We start from the raw sequence: 24,522 nt of genomic DNA, 5'->3' as shown, positions 1-24,522 counted from the left end.
AGAAGTTGTGGTTTGATTTGTTAGGCATATGGAGAAGAGAGTTGCATGTTTCAACTGCAACCTACGATCTCTTTAGAAGTTTGGTTGAATAGAAAATTGAGAAATTCAAGGAAGTATTGTCTAAAGAGGAGCTAAGTTCATTGGGTTTTTAGATTTTAGGATCTCCAAAAAAGAGTGAGAACTAAATGAGAATATAGCAGATTTGTTTCACATGTCAGGAGGCCTGGACATCATATCATAATTGTGGAGTTAATAAGGAGAACGACCTATCACAACCAAGTGACCTAATGAGGACAAAGATGCAGATGAGAATGGAATCATGACTCACAAGGAGCAAAAAAAAATTATAGATTTGAATACACCTATTATTGTGCATGATGAAAGTAAAAGGGATAATTATTTCCATCCAACTAAGGCTGATATTGTGGAGGAAGAGCCAATATCTATAGGTGAGGGGTATTCAAAACTCTTCATTGGTGATTTGCAAGCCATTATTGATAAAGTAGGCGAAGATAAAAATATCTTTGATAAATCCACTCACGATCACAATGTTGTCCTAGTAGAGCTTTATGAAGAGTGCATGTTATCATCTAGTGAGGCAATTGAGTTTGATAATGTTTTTACTATTGATAACCAATTAGAAAATTTAATGGGTGATAGCTCATGTACCTTAGATGAAATTGAACAAAACCCTTTAGCATTGCAAGATTTGAAGGACAAATTATTGTTCATAGAGGAGAGAGTTATGCAAGTATTAACAAGGGAAGATGCATCTCACAAATACAAAAATCTTACTTGGAAAACTCAAATTGAGGAGAGACACAAGGGAGTTGCAAGTGGAGTCACTGGCACTCAGTTGGGCACAATCAAAGAAGCTTTTGAAAAGATGAAATTGGATTACTTGCAACTGCTAATGGACATGGATCTTGCTATCAAGTTTGAGAAGACAAGGAAAGAGAGGTGGACGAGCTTTGTCTACAGTTGAGCATGGCTCATTACTCATTATATAAGGTTGGATATCAGACTTCTATTGCAGCCATTCACAAGGAAGATGGATTTAATTCTAAGACCAAGGAGATCATACAAATTGTTGAAGGAATCAATACCCTTTGTGAGAATGAAAGTAAGCATAATGTTTGCACCATTCTCTATTCAAATAAGGCACTTTATGTTATTGAAGAACAAAAGGACCAGTATGAAGAAAAATTCATGAATTTTGGTGACCAATTCTTCTATGATGCTCCAATATGCCACATCGAATTAGCTGTTATAACAGATTCTAGGGGCAGATTTCATAGTGGTTTATGTCATGGGACAGAAATGATTAATGATCTTCCAATGTTAGAAGAAGTCGGGCATGAGAAGATTCTCAAACAAGACAAAGATAATGAAGTCTATGTAAGTGCAAACAATAGTATGCTGATTGGTTTTGATGAACATAAGGAGATTGATATGCTCTATGTAGGTAATCTTGGTAGGAAGCGCCACTTGCTTCACGAAATAATTGCTATGAATGAAGCTATAATTATGAATTATTTCCCTTCAATAGTTTTTTTAGTGAAGTTGGGAGTTGATAGCATGAGGGTGAGTGCTCAATATAGTCATTTTCATATTTGGGAAGTGAGGATGGACAAGTTGTTACTAGTAGATGTCAAAAAATGAATTCTTGAGGTTGTTAAAAAAAAGATTATCAATTTTAATAGTGCTGATGCCTTTTGTTACAGTAGGCTTGCAAACTGGTTCTCATATGATAATAAGCTTCTAGACTTTAGTTTTGATAGAGTAGAGCAACGTAAGCATGATAGGTATATGTCAAGTAGATGTGAGCATTAATCTCTACAAAAAAAAGGGAGTACTTATTAGCTTGATTGTATTGTGAGGAGTATATATAATTTCTCATTCAACTCGAAAATTAATGAGTTGTATATGTTTAGGATGCCAAATGGGAAGAGATTGACAGAGTGGTATACCGAGAATCAAATTCCGTCATGGTATGAGATGTCCACTTCTTTGGAGGGAGGATTTGCAGCTTGTGGGATTATTAGTTTATTTCTTTCAGATGGTTGTTATGCTGGGTTACAGAGGAGAAATTAAGAATGAGTTGACTTCTCTAGATAATGAGGAAAATAGATTTAAAACTTGGCCATGGGATCCAAGAAACATATGCAGTTTGGTTTTCTCTTTGTGGATTGTTCAACAGTTAGTAGAATTGGGCAAGGATGTTGAGTTCAATTGTATCATGTAGATACATCGTAGGAATGTTGAAACATTTTTCAGATTTGTTTGGGATCTTGGTATTACTTGAGGACAAGCAATTTCTAAGGAGATAGGAAATCAATTAAATAATTAATTTTTAAGTTATCAAAACATAATAACTTTAAAGACAACTTTTAATTTAATTATTTATTAAAGAAGATTTAAGTGACTTTATGTCAACATCAAATTATAAAATAAAGTCACTTTATTTTTAAAGAGGAATTCCAAGAGACAGGCAGAGGATATGTGAAGAGTCACAAGGATGTGGTATTTAAGTACATGGATAGGATCATTTTGATATGCTTGGTTATTGTTCTCTCTTGGAAAATTTTGGGAAGCTTGGGCTTTTCAGCAAGTTTGAGGATGCAAACCCTCAAGCTTGGAGGCAGTGGATGAAATCCCATTGTCAGTTGGAGATATCACATAGGTGTCTCATTTTGTGCTTCAAGTTCATATTGCCTATAATTCCAATATGACTATAAATTTTGTTGTTGAGATTGGATAAATTTCTATTGTTTTTTCTATTGAAGATTTAATGGCAATGTTCATATGATTTTCAAAGCTTGTTCTAAACTACAATTATAGTTTTAAAATTGAAATTTGTCTACATAACATTGGATGTTTTGAAGATTAAATTCTTGCAGATTTTTCATGAAGTTCTTGTGCAACAAATTTAGAGCAACTTGAATCAATATCGATAGGGCGATATTATACATCTCTATAAGATTAACTCTAGTAGATAATGGATCTGGCCTTAATGTGTGTAGCATTGACTTGTAGCAAAATATCAATGTCAATTCTTCTCTCATTCAACCTAATTCTCATTCTATATGTGTCTTTGATAGTATTTGTAGACAATGACTAGGTACAATAACCTTGCATGCTAAGATAGGTCCTATTTTACCTACACCTATCCATGTCATCCTCAATACCCTCACATATAACCGTATTCTAGGGAGACCTCAGATTCATTCTATGCAAGTGATCCCTTCAACTCTATTAAAATCTTAAATTCATTTAAGAAAATGAGATGTATACTTTGGAAGCAACTGATAAGAACTTACAAAGTTATTTTCAAACTAAATTTGCATCTCAATCTCCTTTAAAGTTTTCTATTCCTTCTCTACAAAAAATTCAACATCTTCCAAATTGTTGCTTCTACTTCAACTAAATTTTCTAGTTCTTCTAGTTATTCTTCTTATGGCATTGAGATGTATGAGGCTCCACCATCTCTTTCAAAAGTGGCATCTATTTATGGTCTCGGTTTCCATATATTGGCTAAGAGTGGATAAAGAGGAAATGGTTGACATAGAATCGAAGTTCTTTTGGATAACTACACATGCAAACCATCATTTGGACTTGGATATAATCCTTCTAATCCTACCAAAGAATCCCATTGACCATCTTTCAATGTGAACGTTATGTATTTTCTTTTAAATCTCATTCTTTTTAATCCTCACCTAATTGATGTTGATTATGCTTCTAGCATACCTTCATTTGCCATCTTTTAAAAATGGCATCTCTTTATGGTCCCAATTTCCATATCTTGGCTAAGAGTGGATATAGAGGCAATGGTTGACATAGAATCGAAGTTCCTTTGGATAACTAAACATGTGAGTCATCATTTGGACTTGGATATAATCCTTCTAATCCCACCAAAGAATCCTATTGACCATCTTTCAATGTGAATGTCATGTATTTTCTTTTAAATCTCATTCTTGTTAATGTTCACCTAATTGATGTTGATTCTACTTCTAGCATACCTTCATTTGACATATTTTCTATAAATGATTACTTAACAAACATATATGTGTCAATTACACCCATATGGGTCCATGGTGCCTAGGTGAGACCATGACATCTAGATGGGTCCATGGTGCCTAGGTGGGACCATGGTGCCCAACCTAGGGGGGCCATAGGTCAAACTAGGACTACATGCAAAAAAAATAAATAAAATAAAATTCAATACAAATCAGAGTTGGATGTCGTACCTCATGTGTTTGGCCACCCTCCTTAAGAGCCCGCCTTAGGGCCTCCATCCTTGTGGGTTGAAGTGCTTGTCTACTTGGCATCTTGACTCATGTGGACCCCTCTACACTTGATATTGAAAAAGTGAATAAGACAAGAAAATGGTGGACATTTAACTATTTATAGGTATGTTTCTCTAAAACCCTAATCTACCATTGTTCACTAATCTTTTCATAACTTGACCTAGGGAACTCTAATTCACATGCCATTTACTGTATTGGAATCTTTATTTAGGGTAAGTGAAAGAAGTTGTGGCCACTTAATATGGAAGTTTTAGACTTAGTAAAAAGTGGAAATCAACCAGAGTCAATAGGAGACGAATTGGGATCTCGCCTACGCATGGGATCCCAAGTTGAAAACCAAACGGGATCCTGAGCCTAGAACCCCAAACGAGATCCCATGTTGAAATGAAACATGGATCCATGTTGAAATGAAATGGGATCCCGTTTCATTTCAACACGATATCCCATTTCAAATATATAATTTTTTTTAAACACGTAGTGGGGTTATTTTTGCCATATGGGATCCCGATTGAAGGAGTGGAGCCCTCCCTAGAAGGTGCCAGCAAGCCTCTTGCAAGTCTTCCAGGTACGCTCAACACCCCTTTTTTTCAATAATTCATATTTAAATTAAATTTTTAGTTTAAAAATTAAATTTTTTTCTTAAAAAAATAGATTTTTAGTTTAATATTAATTATTTTTTCATTAGAAAAGAATGTTTTTAGTTTAAAAATTTGTTTATTAGTTTCAAAATTAGTTAAATTTAGTTTGAAATTTATTTTTTAAATTATTGATAATGATTTGTTTTTATGAATTGATTAGATTGGGATTTTTTAAAAATGTTAATCTAGGTTTTAATAATACTATTTTTTTAATAAAATTATTTTTTCATGGTTGATGAATAAATTTAATAAAAATGTTGAAAACCTTGAAACGAAACCAAAACCCCCCAAAAAATCAAAACCAAAATATTTAATACAAAATCAAAATGAAAACCAAAACCAAAAAATTACAACAAAAACGAAACTAAAACATTGTTAAAATTTACCAAAGCAAAAACCAAAACATAGAAATTTAACTAAAATGTAGAAAAAGTAAAACTAAAACCTTTTTTCAAAATAAAATGAAAATGTTGAAAAACCAAAACTTATAGGATGACATACATGACCATTTGACCCATATGAACTAATATATGACCATGTAGGAGCACAATGGATTGTAAGGGGTCATATGTAGTCATAAGGGGTCACACATGTGTTCTAACAAATGCATGACCGCTTAGGACCACATATGATCCCATAGGATTACATCATGTCCTAATGGGTCATATTTGGTCCTAAGGGGTCATGCATGTGCTTTTTAACATGTATGCACGTGACCCCTTATGACCACATATGGCCCCTTTTAACATCTAGTGTATACAACATACCCCCTATGACCACATAGGATCACATCATATCCTAAGGGATCATATTTGGTCATAAGGGGTCACTCGTGTTTTAACACATGCGTGACCCCTTAGTCCACCACATATGGCCCTTTTAACATCCTAGTATCCCAAGGGCTCATTGAATATGTGGCCCTAAAGGGTCATGTACATATGTGTTGTAACACGTGTTCAACCCCTTACGACCATATATGACCCCATACGATCAAGAATAGTGTCCAAAGGGGTCATGTATGTGGTCCTAAGGGGTTTCACATGCACATTATAAAGTACATGTGTGACCCCTTAGGACCACATACATGACCCCTTAGGACACTATGCACGATCCTATGGGGTCATACATGTACATGGTTCTAAGGGGTTGAACACATGAGTTAGAATGCGTGCATCTATGATGGGCCTTTAGGACCACATTGTGTTCTAAGGGGTCATATATGTGATCCTAAGGGGTCACGCATTTGTTAGAACACATGCGTGACCCCTTAGGACCACATATGAGCCCTTTTACCATCCTAGTAGTTGGGGAATAATTGATGGTCCCTTAGAACACAATGTTGTCCTAAAGGGTTGTCACACATGCACACGTGAACTAACTCATGCGTTCAACCCCTTATAGGACCATGTATATGTGTATAACCCCATAGGATCACATAGTTACCCTAAGGGGTCATATGTGGTCCTAAGGGGTCACACATGTACTTTCAAATTCATTCCCCTTTTAAGCCACATGTCCTACAATTTAGTTTGATCCCCTTTCTTTCCACATGTCCCAATTAGGCTTGCATCCCCTTTTAAGCCATGTCCATATTATACCATGAGTGAGAATACATGCATGTGTGTGATGGGCCTTTAGGACCACATTGTGTTCTAAGCCTGGATCATATGTGGTCCTAAGGGGTCACACATGTACATTCTAGAACACATGCACATATCCCCTTAAGCCATCTCCTATTTTCAATTTCATTCCCCTTTTAAGCCACATGTGTCCTATAATTTAGTTTGACCCCGTTTCTTGCCACATGTCCGAATTAGGCCTGCATCCCATTTTAAGCCATGTCCATATTATACCAAGAGTTAGAACATGTGCATGTGTGTGACGTGCCTTTACTAGGACCACATTGTGTTCTAAGGGGTCATATGTTGTCCTAAGGGGTCACACATGTGTTAGAACACATGTGTGACCCCTTAGGACCACATATGAGCCCTTTTAACATCTTAGTAGTTAGGGTATATTGTATACACTAAGTATAGGATGTTAAAAGGGCTCATATATGGTCCTAAGGGGTCATGCATGTGTTAGAACACATGCGTGACCCCTTAGGATCACATATGACCCCTTAGGACACAATGTGGTCCTAAAGGCCTGTCACACATGTGCATGCACTCTAACTCATGCATTCAACCCCTTCTAGGACCATGTACATTTATGACCCCATAGGATCACAAGGTGTCCCAAGGGGTCATATTATGTGATCCTAAGGCATCATGCATGTACATTAGAACATGTATGCGTGTCTTAAATCTATATATTAAAGAACCCAATATTCTGAAATCTAAAGTATTATATAAGTTTGATCCAATCTAAGATGTATTAAAAGCAGTTTCAAAAGCGATCTAGATAAATTAGATCTTCATAGTTTCAAAAGCAATCTAGATAAATTAGATCTCCGTAGTTTCAAAAGCGATCTAGATAAATTAGATCTCCACCATTAAAAGCAGTTACAAGATGTACCTACATGCACACAAAAAAAAAAAAATCAAAACTTAATTAGAATTAAATTAGAATTGAGTATCTAATGAGAGAGATTTCTCTTGATGAGCTAGAGGGGATTGTGTTTCAGATTAAGAGAGGGAAAGCTCTTGGTTTGATGGTTTCTTGATAGAGTTTTTTTCAAGAATTTTGGGAAATTATAAAAAATTAATCAGAACTTAATCAGAACTTAATAAGAATTGAGTATCTAATGAGAGAGATTTCTCTTGATGAGCTGGAGGGGATTGTGTTTCAGATTAAGAGAGGGAAAGCTCCTGGTTTGATGGTTTCTTGATAGAGTTTTTTTCAAGAATTCTGGGAAATTATAAAGTTGGATCTTTTGGTGGTTGTCCAGGAGTTTGAGAAGAGAAAATAGATGTTAAGAGCTTTTAATTCTACTTTCATTGCTCTCATTCCCAAGTGTGAAAGGGCGAATAGGCTAACTTGGTTTCAACCTATTTCCCTTTGCAATGTGACATATGAAATTATTTCAAAATTAATGGCTGAGAGGTTGAAGAAGTGGCTTAAGGGGTTAATCTCAAAGGAACATAGTGGATTTGTTGAGGGTCGAAAAATTCTGGATGGAGTTGTTATTGCTACAGAGACTATTCATTCCATGGCTAGCTCCCACAAGAAGATGATGTTCATAAAGTTGGATATGGATAAAGCTTATGACAGAGTTAAATGGTCCTTCCTGCGTAAGATCTTGGTTGCTTTTTGGTTTTGTGAGGAGTGGATCCAATGGGTCATGAGTTGTTTTACTTTAGTGTCCTTCTCAGTGTTGATAAATGGAGACCACTATGATCTTTTTTGGGGCTTCTAGGAGTATACGCTAAGGGGATCCTCTCTGCCCATACTTATTTCTACTTCTTGTTGAGGGGCTTGGACATTTGTTGAAAAGAAATGTTGAGTTAGGCATCATTCAGGTGCTGGGGTGGAGATTTGCTTTTGCAGTCTCATTTGTAGTTTGTTGATGATACTGCCTTGATGGGCATGGCTACTGCTAGGGAGGCTACTTCTTTAAGGTAGTTGGTGGACATATATCTTGTGGCTTCAAGACAATTGATTAATGAGGATAAATCCTCCATTTTTTTCTTCAATACTCTAGTACCCATCTAGAGAAGAATTGCTAATATATTGAGGTTTCAGGTTGGGACCATTCCTTTTACTTATTTGGGTATTTGAATATCTGTTGGTCGTCTTCCCAAGGGTTCTTGGCAGGGTATTATTGACAAGTTCTGGATGAAATTCACTCATTGGACACATAGATGGCTATCTTTTGCTGGGCGGGTTCATCTTCTAAAGCCGATTGCGAAGAATCTCCCTACTTATAGGTGTATGCTTTAGGTGGCTCTGGTGGGGTTCCTTAAGGAGTTGGATTCTTTGGAGAGAGAGTTTTTATGGGGAGGATGATTGGGGTCCTCCAAGTGGATCTTGGTAATGTGGGAAGATGTGTGCAGTCCAAAGCAATATGGAGGGTTGGGGCTCAGTCAATCAACATTGTTCAGAGAAGTTGTGTTTGCTAAGCTTTTCTGGAGATGGTGTGTGGAGCAAGATCATTTGTGGGCTAGAATAATTGCTCATAAATATTTTCCTGGAGCTCCTCATTATGATATTCCTAGATACCCTCTTGTGGGGAAAGGTTTGGTGATTTGGAATACTTTGTAGAAGCGTGAAAACCTCATCAAGGATGGTTTATTTGGATCTGTAGGTGGGGTACTGAAGCCCTTTTTTGGTCAGATTCTTGGGATGGTTTCCCTCCTCTTACCTCACAGTTTCCTCACTTGATTCCTTTGCGCTAAAGATTTCTTGTAGCTGGTTGGGATAGGGTGAGTGAATTCAAGTCCTTCTCCTTTTATGACTATTTGGTGAGGGCTTGTTGGAAGGATCTCGCTAAGTGGCTAGATATGGGAATGCAAGAGGAGAGTGTTGAGCTTCACAAGATTTTGTGTAGTAGGCATTGTAGTTCTCTCCCGGAAGAAGACATTCAGGCATGGACCCATAATTCTAAGAGGATCTACTTTGTTGCTTCTGGTTATCAGGGGTTATTGGCTCAAAAGCTAGCTAGGGCAGAGGTTAATTGGTGGAAGAGGGTGTGGAATAAGATCTTGTGGTCAAAATCTAATTTCTGTCTAGACTTTGGCTTGGAATAGTTGCTTGACTTGGGATAATATACGTAAACATGGTTTTCAAGGGCCTTCTATTTGTGTTCTATGTAGGAAAGACGAGGAAGATTCCTTGCACTTGTCCATCAGGTGCTCCTTTGTTATGCAACTTTGGCATTGGTGGTGGGAAGTTTGGAGACAACCTTGTGTTCATGCTTCCTCTTTGGTGGAGTTCTGGGATAGTATGGGAAGGCCCCCCTTGATGACCTCCTTTTTGTAGGATGTCTGGTATGTTGGACCTACTTTTCTTCTATGGCAAATTTGGTTGGAGCGAAATCCTAGGATATTTTATGGTGTGAATTTGATAGGTCAGCAAGAGTGGATGTGCATGTTAGGTATGATACAAGAGATGGTTGCACCTAAGAGTGAAGTGGTTTTCCCCTTGGGGAAAGGGGATGCACAGTTGATGGAAAGACTTGGTCTACAAGGGATTTAGTCATTTTATGGAGGTTTCAAGAGATACAAGATTGGGTACAGGAGAGTGCAGAGGATGGGTCGGTGACTACCTCCTCCAGCTGGTGTTTTGAGAATCAACACTGATGGTTCTTCTAGAGGCAACCCTAGACCTGCTAGGATTGGTGGGGCTGCTAGGGATGTAGAGGGTTTGATGATATATATTTTCTCAGTTCATGAGGGGGAGAAGATTGTTAATCTCATGGAGGGTTTGGCAATTCTTTATGATGTAGAGAGGGCTTGTGCCTTGGGATGGCGAAGGGTTATTTGTGAGGCTAATTCTTAGATCTTGATTAACTTGTTGATTAAGATAAGGTCTGATATTAATTGGCAGTTAGCCTTGGTTGTTCAGCGAGTTCTTCAGGTTAGTTGCTAAATGGAGGAGGTTTCATTTGTTCATATTCTGAGGGAGTGGAATCAAGTAGCTGACTGTTTGGCCAAATTGGCTTCCGAGCATGATGATGGCTGGAAGATTGAGGATTGGATGCAGATGTCCTTGAGTTACGTCAGGATTTGGATCAACTCCTTGAGGAGGATAGGAATCTGGAAGATAGTTGGTTTTGTTCTTGGATTTATAGTTTTGATTCTTAAGTTTTTGGGGCTGGGTCCCCTAGTTGTGATTGTAGTACTCTTTTCTAATTCTTAATAAAGTTTTTACCCCTTCATATATATATATAAGATTATAAATATAATTAATATAATACTATAAATTATTAAAAATATAATAATATTTTAATTTTTTTAATATTTAATCAATATTTAAAGATTTTTATTTCCACATTATTATGTTCAGACGACTTCTAAATGTAATGAAATAGCTAAATTATGAAAAAAAAAGGCAAGCAAAATGTAAATAGTAAATAGTTTAATATTGTGGATGAGGCCATCCCTTTTACCCTATTTAAGTTCATTCCTAAATTTTTAAAGCTATATTTCATTTACCATCTGAACCGATTTTGAATACGTTGCTTTCTTTCCTAAGCAAACTTTGTTTTGTGTTTATAAATTTTACGTCAATGACATTTTAGATATGGGTTTTGGTAAAGTGAATGCAAGAAAACTTGAGGTGTTAGTATGGTCAATCTAAACCAAATTTTGTGTGAGTTATTCACTATTCTTTTCTTTCATCAATTACATATTTTGAATGTATTTAATGATACTTTTAATTGGTTATGACATTCTTTTGTTAATAGATATTATTGAATATTAGATATTAAGACATGAAAGATATAATATTATATTTAAAAATATGTAAGAGTTGTTTAATCATTTAAAAAATGGGTAGATTTTTTTTTATGTCTATTAAAGTAGTATAATTCAACTTTCTTCATTGCATTTTATAATGATGTGTTATTTACAAAAATATAACAAAATTCATATGATTGGGTTTTTGTGCATTGAGAATTGAAGTGAAATTGGACAAATAGCCAGTTCGATCGAGTTGATTTTCTCTCGGTCCTCATATCTGCAAAGTAGTATATATTCAAATTAAACCAAGACTTTTGCACTGTCTATAAATATTAGAGATTTGAAGAAATATTCAAGCTAAGAGAAATATTCAAGACAAGACTCACTTTGAGATAATGGTCTAGTCTTGAGCGCAGACCTCTAATTTTTAGGGAAATAAAAAGAGAGAAACTGTTACAAATATAACTCATTTATATTTTAAACAAGCAAGGAAAGGGTAAAACAACAGAAAATTATATCGAGACAGAGAGAAAATATTCAACTACATTGTAAACCCTGTTTACTGAACATACTCGTAAGCTAAGTGAAGCTTTAAAATGTAATGGGTTTTGATTAAGCTGAGCTAGTTTAGGCATTTCCCTTTCGAGAGCCCATTTAACCTTCTAAGCCTAAAAACTTTATTTATGCTCTTTATATTAGTACAAAAGATGAGAGAGTACATGAAATTGTAAAATACCAGATGAGCCAGTTGTCAGATAATGTTAAAAATGATATATTTTTAATGAGATTTAAAACTTTTCCTTCATTCATAAGACATTCTCCATACTGAAAAATGATATATTTAGTAGGGTCTTTTTGTGACCGAACTAACTCATGGTTTTTACGTGATGTACTAACTTCGAATTTTTCTCGAATAGTGTTTGGCACATTGATTTATGAAGTGGACAATGAAAAGGCATTATTCAAAAACTACATTAGTATTAATCATGCTCGGCAATTAGATGTAATATTTTGAGTTTTATTTATTAAAAATAATTAATTTTGATTAAAGGTTTTTAAGGGGATTTGGAGTTTTAATTTTAATTTTAATTAAATAAATATTTTATTAGAATTTAATTATGTATGTTTAGTACATTAACTTTTGGATTAGATCATGGACCTTCCCGCTATTGTTTGGTTGAAGCTGAATTTTGATGGGTCATCTAGGGGCAACCCGGTCAAGTGGGAGGGGGTGGAGTGATTTGAGACTCATGTGGTAGCCTCATCCTTGACTATGTGGAAGATTATAGAATTCAAACTTCAAGCATGGCTGAAGTGACAACTATTTACCATTGGTTGATCACAGCTAGGAATAAGGGACTTAAACACATCATTGTTGAAGGTGACTCTAGAAACACCATCATGATGCTCAAAGGGGCAACAAAATTGGATTGGAAATCCAACCATCTCATTGCCAAGTCTAATTCTCTCCTTACTTCATGAGGAGACATCAGGTTTTGCCATGTGAGACAGGAAGGCAACTGTGCGACAAACAAGTTGGCAGGGATGGGTGCGTATGCTAATGATTTCAAAATTTGAATCCACTTGCATGAAATCTTGATGTAGGCTCATGCCATTATTTTGAAGGACTTGTCTCTTAATGACGAGTAATCCCAAAATTGGTTTTTTGTTACTTGCCTTTTTCGCCCTTTCCTTTCCTTGCTAGTTAAGGCGACGCGACTTAAATATTATTGTTGGTAACACCCACCATTGTAGTAGAGTAGCTAGTAATGATAGAGGACGATATCAAAATAAAGGAAGATCATATGGAAGATGAGGTTCATAAGGTAAAGGAAGAGAGTTCAATGGGAAATGCTTCAAGAGCAACCAATATGGGCATAGCTAGTAAAAGGTGTCATGGTTGTAGAAAGGGCATCAATTGCCGATAAGTCAGTAGGCTTGTGTTCATTTTCAGATTGGTGGTTATAAATATAGTGTATTATGTGATATAATGGCCATTGATGTGTGCCATGTATTTCTCAGAAGATCATCGTAATTTGATAGGAAAGCGGTGCATGAAAGAAGTGAGAACACTTATACCATAGAGAAGGATGGAGTTAAACATATCTTAATGCCTCTCCAAGAGAAAGAAGGAGACAATAGTGGTTGTAGTAGTAGGAAAGTTATGTTGGTGAGTGGAAATGAATTCATTTAGGCCATGAAGGAAAAAGATTTTACTCGTGCTTTGGTACTTAAGCCCAAGCTTGTCCTTACTTCAACAAGATTGGAAGAATTACCTCAAGAAATACAAGGTCCATTTTGGAGAAGTACAAAGACATTGTTGCAATAGAGTTGCTGGATGCATTGCCACCTATTAGAAGCATAAGTCATCACATGGATCTGATTCCCGAGGCTATCCTTCCAAATAAGGCTCAATATAAGTTAACACCTAAGGAGAATGAGGAGATTAGAAGGAAAGTTGAAGAGCTACTTCAGAAAGGTTTGATAAGGGAAAGTCTTAGCCCTTGTGTTGTTCCTACCATTTTAGTACCAAAAAAGGAAGCTGAGTGGTGAATGCGCACAAATTTTAGGGCTATTAGTAAGATAAAAATTAGATATAGAATTCTTATTCCTCAAATTGAGGATACAATGGATTGTTTGAGTGGCTCTATGTAAATTTCCAAAATGGATTTTAAAAGTGGTTACCATTATATTAGGATCAGATCTGGAGATGAGTGGAAGACAACATTTAAGACTAATGATGGTCTTTACGAGTGGTTGGTCATGTCATTTGGACTCTCTAATACACCTACTACTTTTATGAGACTGTTGAATAAGGTATTGAAATTTTTCCTTGGGAAGTTTGTGATCGTATATTTGGATGATCATATTTTGGTTTTTAGTAGATTAAAGGAGGAACATAGACCGGAGCATTTGAGGATGGTAATAAGGAGATTGCATGAGGAGAAATTGCAGATCAACATCAAGAATTGTATGTTTTTTGGAGACTGAACTAATCTACTTGGGATTTAAGGTATCCAAAGATGGCTTAAAAATTGGTGAAGAAAAGGTCTAGGCCATTCTTGATTTTCCTACACCAAGAAGTGCAATGGAGGTAAGGATTTTTCATGTTCTTGCTATTTTTTATCATAAATTTATAAGGAATTTTAGTCATGTTGTTGCTCCAATTATTGAAACTATTAGGAGAAGTAAAAGACCATTTGGATGGAATAAAAGTGCTAAAGAAAGTTTTATATTTCTTAAAAAAAAGGTTATTGAGAAGCCTATCCTTGTTTTACCTGATTTTGATAAAGTGTTTCAAGTTGAGTGTGATTCTAGTGGTTTAGCTATTGGGGTTGTTCTCAGTAAAGAATGGAAACCAGTGGCTTACTTAGGGAAAAGTTGAATGAGGCTAAGACAAAGTATTCATCTTGTGATATTGACTTTTATGCCTTGGTACAATCATTGAAGAAATGGAGACATTACTTGTTTCCTATATGATTTGTGGTGTATACTGATAATCATGCTTTACAATTCATAAATATTCAGCATAAGTTAAATCAAAGGCATGCTAAATGGATAGAATATCTTAAAAAATTTAACTTTGTATTGAACCATAAAATTGGGAAAATAAATAGGGTTGATGATGCATTAAGAAGGAAGAATTTATTGTTGCAAGAAATACAAACGAATATAGTTGGTTTTGAAAGATTGAAGGAGTTGTGGGAAGATGATGCCAATTTGAAGGAAGCATTCAAAGATTACATTAGTCCTATCAGTAGAGATAGAGGACCATAGATAGATTATATGCCATAGGAGGGCTTGTTGTTCAAGGATAACAAGTTGTGCATACCATTTGTTTTTGGATAGAACAAGTATAGTATTCGATCACAATTCAAAGTTTGTGGGACATTTTTGGAGGACACATTGGAAGAGGTTGGAAACTAATTTGTGTTTCAGTTCTACTTAGAATCCACAAATGGATTGTCAAACTGGGGTTGTAAACAAGAGTCTTGGTAATATGCTAAGGCGTCTTGATGGGAAAACACCTGGTAGTTAGGATCTAGTATTAGAACAAACATAGTTCACTTATAGTGATTCTCCAAACAAAAGTACAAGGTTTGGTTCATTATATATTTTATATATAATGCACCTATAGGATATGTTTGAACTTAGAGATCATGGTGGGATGGAGAAACACACTACAAATGGTGAAGATTTTTCTATAGCCATCCATGATCTACAGGAAGCAATGAATATGAACATTGAAATAAGAAATTAGTGGTATAAATAACATATTGACAAGAAATAGAGAGAAATTCATTTTTCAGGTTGGAGACCTTGTCTTGGATCATGTTCAAAAGGAGAGGTTTCCTACTGGGATGTACAATAAACTTCACATGAAGAAGGTTGGTCCTTGTTGAATACTAGGAATTATTTTTACCAATGATTATGAGATAGCTTTGTCTTCAGATTTGGGCATCTCTCCCATCTTCAATATAGTAGATTTATATCCCTATAAAGGGAGTGTGAATGAAGGTATGATAGATGCAAACAAATTAGTCCCTCAGGAACTACAAATAAATTCTTTCCCTTCGTAAAGTATAGATTGTATTTTGGATAAACAACTGTTAAAGAAAACCTGCCAGCATGAATACTTTTTCTACTTGGTCAAATGGAAAGATCATTCTCTTGAGGATGCCTCTTAGCTGATTGAGTTTGACATGCTTAAGTTGGGTCATTTTATGGAATACTTCATGAGTAGTAGCTCATGATTTTCTTTCTTCCTAGGGAGTCTGATGCAAGGGCATCTCCATCCCTCTCTTCTATTTTTAGCATTTGTTCTTTGATTTTGGTTTACTTCTTGTTTGCTTGAACAAAACAGGCATTGTGCCTCTTACATTGAATGCAACGTATTCATGGTCAATGCAGTTTATGTGTAATTTGGGCCTTGGTTGTGTTATGACCTTAGTGTCAATGGGTGGTAGTTATAAACTTCTTATCAGTTTGGAAACATTAAGCCATTAGTCCGATAGTTTCTTTGTGACCTGACGATTGTTGGATTGAATGTTTGTTTTCCCAAAAAAGATGACAGTTAGTTTTTCATATTTTGAGAATTAAAGGAAAGAAAAAATTGCATTAATAATATGTGCAGGAAATATCCTTTATTAATTGTGTCAACCAACTAACCATTGGTGTCTGAAAATGTTGCAAAGTTGTTGTGAGCAACTTTTACAAGTTTTGCACCTTTTGCAACTTTTGCAACTTTTGCACCTTTTGCAACTTTTGCAACTTTTGCAAATTTTGCAATTTGTTGCATAGGTGAGCAAATTTTCTCAAACCCAAACTTGTTTACTTTCAAATGACTCATATGACCTTAACAAACTCAAAACAACATTAGCTAACCTACATTAACCAAAAAAAACTTATCCTATTAAGTGCTCTACCTGGCACCCTTAAGAGTTCATATGCCAACAATGGCCAAACAAAGACTCTTAGGGCCCTTACAATCATTTGAGCACACAATCAATGGCCTCTTGGACTTATTACAAAAATAAAAACATGATTCCACAATCCTGGAAACAAACTCAACAAAAATTGCTAAGTGCCCGTGCACCATAGTCCCTTATTTCCTATATTGGCAACCTATATAGTTTGAACAATTCAAAGTACAAAATAGAAGCCTGTAATAAATAAAGCTCTGAAACTGGATTATATGTATCATTCCAAGCTGTTTGACAAGTGATGATCTTCATATACTACCACTGTCGTGCATACAACAAACTTTTATTTCTTTAGGTGACAGGTGTTGTGTAACAACATGGGAACTCTTGCATACCCACCACTATCATTCTACAGGACATCATCTGTGTTACTCTCCCTCTTTCTCTTCCTACCTATTGTTTCCTTCTGAAAAACATATTGCAGGTACTCTGACTCATCATGTTGCTTTGTTGACACTATTTCCCACATCTGATCTGCTCATTAAAAACACATTCGAGAAGAATATTGCTACAGGTTTCCTTGTTTGTCACGGTAATACACCCATGGTTCAATTTCAAACCCTATTCCTCTTATTCAATATACACACACAAATCCATCAATCATTGAGACTCCAAGCGAACAAACAACAAGGCTTCGCTAAAAACAAGTGTAAGAGCTTGACCTAACCCTAAGAGTACTGCCTAAGTTCTAAAACATATGATGCTATTCAATTTGCAAGGTTATAAGACCGATCTTGATTGTGACTATAAGAATTACATACTTGATTTCTTTCATGGGAATGTACCGTTCCAAGCTATTTAACAAGTGATGATCATCATATACTACCACTGCCATGCATACAACAAACTTTAATTTCTTTAGGTGACAGGCATTGTGTAACAACATGGGAACTCTCGCATACTCACCACTATCATTCTACATGACATCATTTGTGTTACTCTCCCTCTTTCTCTTCCTACCTGTTGTTTCCTTCTGAAAAACATATTGTAGGTACTTTGACTCATCATGTTGCTTTGTTGACATTATTTTCCACATCTACTTTGCTCATTAAAAACACATTTGAGAAGAATATTGCTACAGGTTTCCTTGTTTGTCACAGTAATACACCCGTGGTTCAATTTCAAACCCTATTCCTCCTATTCAATATACACACACAAATCCATCAGTCAATTTTCTTAAGAGAGCATACATGATAAAAATCAAAGAGGAAGTTGCAGACAAGAAATAAATTCACTTACTTCTATAGAAGTGCAGACACAGTTGTAGTGGGGTATGGAGGGAGGGAGGGAGAGAAGAAGAGAAAGAGGGATGGGGTATGGAGAGAGAGAGAGAGAGAGAGAGAGAGAGAGAGAGAGAGAGAGAGAGAGAGAGAGAGAGAGAGAGAGAGGCACCTTGTATGCATTTGAGAGGGGGAGACAATACACTTACATGTGTATATATATGTTTAATATATTATATATATACATATTATATGTATATAAACATATTATATATACAATATCATATTACACATATTATATATATACATATATTATATGTATATAAACATATTATATATACAATATCATATTATACACATATTATATATTACATATATTATATGTATATACACATGTTATATATAGAATATCATATTATACAATAGCGCGTACATGCCGTTTATAGTAAAGTTAGCATGTACGCACTGTTTATAGGGAAACAAGCGCGTAAGTGCCGCTTACACTATAAGTAACCCATACGCACTTTTTAAACCATAAGTACCCCATACGCGCTTTTGACTGTTTAGGCTTGGAAATAGGCCTGGATGACAAAGCTATGGTTTGGAAGTTTGATTTCCCTCCATTTCTCCCATTTTTGACGTGTTTCATTTTATCAACTTGGTTTATCGACTTTGTCATCATTAGGTTTACACTTCAACAAGTGGGTATTTCTAAAATTTCCACCATATTTTTACCCATCTTCTGAGCTTTCTAACCATATAATTCTTTTTCAATTTGAACAACAATACCATATTATTATTGAATTTATTTTACCAGTGTCTCCATAGTTCTCACAGACATAGGTGCACCATTTTTTGAATAACTTTTGATATACTTATCCAAATTTAAAAAAATTTATATATTATTGTAGTGCACTTGATTATTTACAATTTTTTTTAAAAAAAATTGTATTTTCGATTTGTTTAGTGCAACTTATGCTTCACGCACGAACATGTACCTAATTTTAAGGATGTGCTCGATTGGAAAAATCATTAAAAAAAACATACTCAACAAAAAATTACAAAAACTACACATCTTCTAGTGCTCACTCTTAAATATCTTTCTGCCAAAGGATTTGTCAAAATACTAAATCTAACTATGACTTTTTTGATGCACACGTGAGACACTATGTTATGTTTTTTAGATGAAATCAGGGTCAATTTTTCGTGCGCGAAGGATTTGACCCCCTTAATCTTATCCAATTTTGAAAAATTTCAGTAGTTTGGAAACCAGATTCAGAGTACTACAATATTTGTTCTTTGATTATCTTCATATCTTGAGTGGATGACTTTCAAATTTTGCCTCCAAGTTCAGGTTCACCCGATTTCAGAAAAAAAGTGTCCACTTATACCCCCTTTTTGACCACCATCTTTGTGCACTTACCCATATATACTCAACAAATACTGAGGGGTGGGGGGGGGGGGTTGAATCAGTATAGACAAAAACTTCCTTAAACCACTTTGACTGCAAAGACTGCACTAATTGGTAAACAACATCACCTATCTAAATCAAGGCACTACCGGTAAAACACAATAAGACTGTGAAACACATAAACTGGTAACACTTAGATCTTCACACAACCTAATATCTCATTTCCACTTCACCCATATGCTTAGACAAGTAATACATCATCAGAAATATAATGACTACTGGATCAACATGGTTTACCACTTAACAGAAAACACTAAGACATCACATGAAAAAACATCACACATAACACACTGATTTTTCACATGGAAACCAAAATGGGAAAAACCACGGTGGGGATGAATACCCACAAGTTGTTCTTGAACTCTTCTGAAGTCCACTATGTTAGGAGTCTAGTCCGGTTAAGGACTTTACAATAGGTTCTGCTAGGAACCGATCCTGCTAGGGATCACCCGGTTAAAGGTTACCTTGGAAGAGGATTTTGAGAACTCAATGATTTTGAGTCACCCTGTTAAAGGATTTATAAAAAGCTTGTTAAAGCCACCCGTTAAAGGGATTTTTCAACCGCTGAAATGGTTTGAAGTCAACAGGTAATACACTGATCTAATAACAACACTCAATGCCAAGAAATATCCACTTTAGTTCCTTCACATCTGCAATCACACTCTGCAGATCTCAACTCATTGCACCAGTCTGGAAAGAATCAAGTATCTCTTCACTTAGATACACACATAACATTTGCCAACAACTTCACAATGTAAATCATCATTGACCTTATAGGAAACGGATAGGTCGGTAGCATAAACCCTAAACCCTAAACATTTAGGTTATCAATATAGTCGGTTCAATCCTGATCATTCAAACACATTGCATAGAATAAAACAATCTTGAACAAATCTCAAGACGTTCTCCATCGTTCGTTCTTTGCCGCTTCTGGAAGCAAATAACCCATCATGCGCTCTCCACCGTTTATTGAGACTTTGCACATTCTCGAGGTAGATAGGATCAATCTTCTTCATGCAAGATCCTCAAGGAAATCCTTCACGCGCACAAGGCTAACGTGGCAACATGATCTGATCTTCATTTTCATGCTAACTGATCATAGAATATCGTCAGTTGAATCAAACAGACTTGAAATGCATCAACCATAAATCCTGAAGCTGAGACTACCAGCCGGTAGTCATATCAAATCAAACCCCGATACAAAACTTTGAATATACCGGTTCATACCATCATACCGGTTCACACTTCAACATACCGCTTCACTTGAACCAACATACCGGTTCACTTTTTCACATATACCGGTTCACATCATCATACCGGTTCTCTTGCTAGTTTGCTTACTTCAATATACCGGTTCATACTTCAACATATTGACATCAATGAGAATATACAATATCATCATGTCATCAAACTCTGCACATATGCCAACAGTTTCCTCTAAGGTTAAACCCATTTAGCTTGCCACTCCATTTGCAAAACCTTCACAAGTGTTGTGCCTTTTGAATCATTTATTATATAGAGTCACTGAAGCTAATAAGTTGATAAGTAGGAGATATTTTTCATAGAGAGTCAAATTATGATATTGCTAATTATGATTCAATTGTGTAATTTATGAGTCAAACTCATTGACTTATGTTTCATGAGTAGTGCCTCACAATAAGCCATCTCTCATGAGAATGAATGGTACGCTTAGCACTCATTGCATCTAGGTGATACTCACAGAGGTGAAATATTGGGCCTTCTTGAAAGGTTGCTCATTCCAGTACTACTCCATTTTCTCCAAGATTAAGCCCACTTAAGCTGGGGTCCCATGGGAGGGGCTTAGGCTCTATTTTGAAGGAAAAAATGGTCCCATGAGCAATTTTTTTTCCTCTACAGGATTATTTAGAATCTTTCCCCCCCAAAAAGGAGCCCCTACTTTTTAGGAAGCAGATAAAAAAAGGGTGGTGCTAGAAATTGCCCCACCAGCTTAGGAACTTTGTTTGCCACTTGTCAATAATTTGCACATTCCATTTCTCACCAAAATCAAATGAAGAGGGAAAATGACATTTATTTAATTAATTTTATCTTTTTTGTGCTCAAACTTCCTTGAATTTAGTAGTTCAAATTTTAAGCTGGTTTGCACAACAACATTCATGGGACCACCATATTTAAAATTTTTCTAAAAATTCTCATCAGCCTTAGCTCTATTTTTAAGCAAGCCCCCCTCCATGGGACCCGACCTTAGTTTGCAAGGTGTTCAGAAGTGTTGTGTCTTACGAACCATTCATTATAGAGCCCCTTGATCTCATCAATTTTTTCATTTCAAGCCAAATTATGATATAAATCAAAATCATTGAGTCATCATTCATGAATAATGATACACAAGAACCAGTCTCTCATAATTAAGAGGTGTAAATGTCAAGGTTTTGGAATGATTTGTTGGTATCTTTAATTTGGCAAGTTTTAGTGCCTATTCACTTTCCGATGATAGAGTCTAGGTTTGATCCCTGTTGCATTTATCCAAGACCTCGACATTGAAGATTGAAATCTTGCAACCTGCTGATTTTCTTCCAAAACCGTTTGATAGAAAGTTTTTCAAGACATATAGTAGTATGGTTGTCTAGTTTCTTTTAAGTTTCAATGTATTTATGACTATCAAATGGTCAAAAATGATCTAGGAAAATGTTTCAGATATCAAGATTCTAGAGCAACCCAGATGATATTTTGAGCCCAAATGCAACAACTTCTAGATTTGTGGCAATCTGAGAGGTTCTTGATTAAAAATGAATTTATTTTTTGGTCGGATAGCCAAAGGCCCAACTCCCATATGGGGTTGTAAGATTTAATTCTTCCAGATTGGTGAGAGACTAAATTACAGGCTTCAGTGTGATTAATGTTAAATCTTTGCAGTGTTTATGGCCTCCAGTTTCAGTTCACTTATATGGAAAAGTTTTTGGTATTTGGGTTATATGATTTATCAGCCCTAGATAAATTTTGTATTAATGTTATATTATTTAAATCATCAACAAATTATAATCAAGCCAAAATAAGCTTGAGGGCTAGCGAGGAGCTATCTTTTTCAAAAAGGCAAAATTTATTGACTTTTCTTATTTGTTTGTCTAGTTTTTATATCACATTTCGAGCTATTTGTATTATGAAGCATGCATGCAAAGTATTTGATGGTCTTAGGGTTTGATCTTCAGCGCTTAAATTTGAGAAAATCATGCCATGGAGGAGCTTCTTGTTAATCCTTGAAAAGTAACAAGAAGGATGGAAGTGGAATTCTTAGAAGACTTTAAATCACCCATGAAGAACATCCACTGAGTCTTGGGAAAAGCAGTATCTGTAATCAGTTCTTCCAGGATACAAAGAATGATGTGAAATGTACACATCCAAAGCAATATCTGTAATCAGTTCTTCTAGGATACAAAACATGATGTGAAACGTACACATCCAGATGTGCATTTTTTTAGAGATTCTAATTCGGCAATTTCAAATCAGGAATTATTGAAAGATATATTGCTCATTTTTGCAAAACTTAACCTGAGAATTAGATATGTGCAAGGTGTTAATTTTAAGCAATCAAATGTTAATTTAACCAATTAGATTATAATCAGCTTGTGAATAAACAATAACAACAATAAAACACAAGACACAAGACACCAATAGCCTAGGAAAGCCTCCCTCTTAGAGGTGAAAAACCTAGCCTTTAAATGTGATATGTATTATCTCAAATATAGACAGTTTACAAGGCAATGACTTATCTCAGATTGTTGTTCAAGATATCAGTGATGAATGCAACCCTTTATTAATAGCAGATGATAAGGAGGAGGAGCAGATCTCCAGATCAGATTTGCTCAAGAGCCTTATGAAGAACTTTGACAACTTTGCCACATTCAACCTTGAAGAGTTTTTGCACAATCGCCTTATACAAGTTCACATGAGAGGGAATTGTTGCTAGGAGAGCAGATAGCATTTGATAAATGATTGTTTGTAAATGACTTCATTTTGAAGTGGTTTATATATCACCCTTTTTGTGCCAATCATCCTCAAGTTGGCTTGCATGACAATTAAATAATGTTGTATTGTCATTATACATTTCCCACATTAGATATTTGGGTCCAGCCCAATAGTCATTGAATTGCCTTTCCATGTTACATTTGGGTCCAACCCAATAACATAATTAATTGCTTCCCACATTACATTTGGGTCCAACACAATAAAAAATTTAATTGAGATAATACACATGAATTTTAATTGTCATTTGACAACATTAAAATTCGATAATCAGGTATCCAAACTAGCTAACATTTTCAACACAAGAGATGAATGAAGTTGTAGCTCCATTGTTCTATGTATTCAAAATAGATCTGGATGAGTCCAATGTAGTGAATATAGAAGTTGACACATATTTTTTCTTTGTTGACTTGCTAAATGACTTTCGAGATCACTTTTGTCAACAATTGGATAACAGTGTCGTGGACATACATTCTACAATTGCAAATTCGACCACACTCCTTAAGAGACATGATGAAGACTTGTAGCTTAAAGATTCATTGTATAACCACCAGCCAACAAGCGACATCTTATCATAATGTTGAAGTGTTGTGATATGCCATTTTTCATAAGAAGTCGCTTGTTGGCTGGTGGTTTTATAATGAATCTTAAGCTACTTCAACATTATCCATATGTGGATACCAATCACTTACTGAAATTAGCAAAAGAGTTAAAAACAAGATCAATAGAGCAGTGGAAGTTGTATTTAGATTTTTAAATAGATTGCCTTTTGTTTTCTTATTTGCAGCAAAGTTTTGTGGGTGTTGGATGCAATTATGTGAGTTCTATTGGAAAATTTTTTCAAAGCCTTGAGATGGCATTTTCTCTCCATGTTTAGATTTGCAGTGAAGTGTGGAAACTTGTAGCAGTCTGCAACAATATATTGACGATCAATAGAGTTGCTTAAAATTTTGATAAGGCTTCATGCAAGCCATTAAATATCATTGATTTATATTGCTTAACTATGTTGGAGGTCACATACTATCAAACCATTGTGCAAGAAAACTTTGAAAATTAAGTTCAA

At 35.4% G+C, this 24,522-nt stretch overlaps 1 pseudogene; it reads left to right on the top strand.

Annotated features, from left to right (window-relative positions):
• The first annotated feature begins 987 nt into the window (after nt 1-987).
• LOC131875385 (uncharacterized) lies at nt 988-24,216 on the top strand (annotated as a pseudogene).
• The last annotated feature ends 306 nt before the right edge of the window (nt 24,217-24,522 follow it).

The sequence above is a fragment of the Cryptomeria japonica genome, chromosome 4, assembly GCF_030272615.1.
Source record: "Cryptomeria japonica chromosome 4, Sugi_1.0, whole genome shotgun sequence".
Classification (NCBI taxonomy): domain Eukaryota; kingdom Viridiplantae; phylum Streptophyta; class Pinopsida; order Cupressales; family Cupressaceae; genus Cryptomeria; species Cryptomeria japonica.
This window is presented reverse-complemented; position numbering and strand designations above follow the sequence as displayed.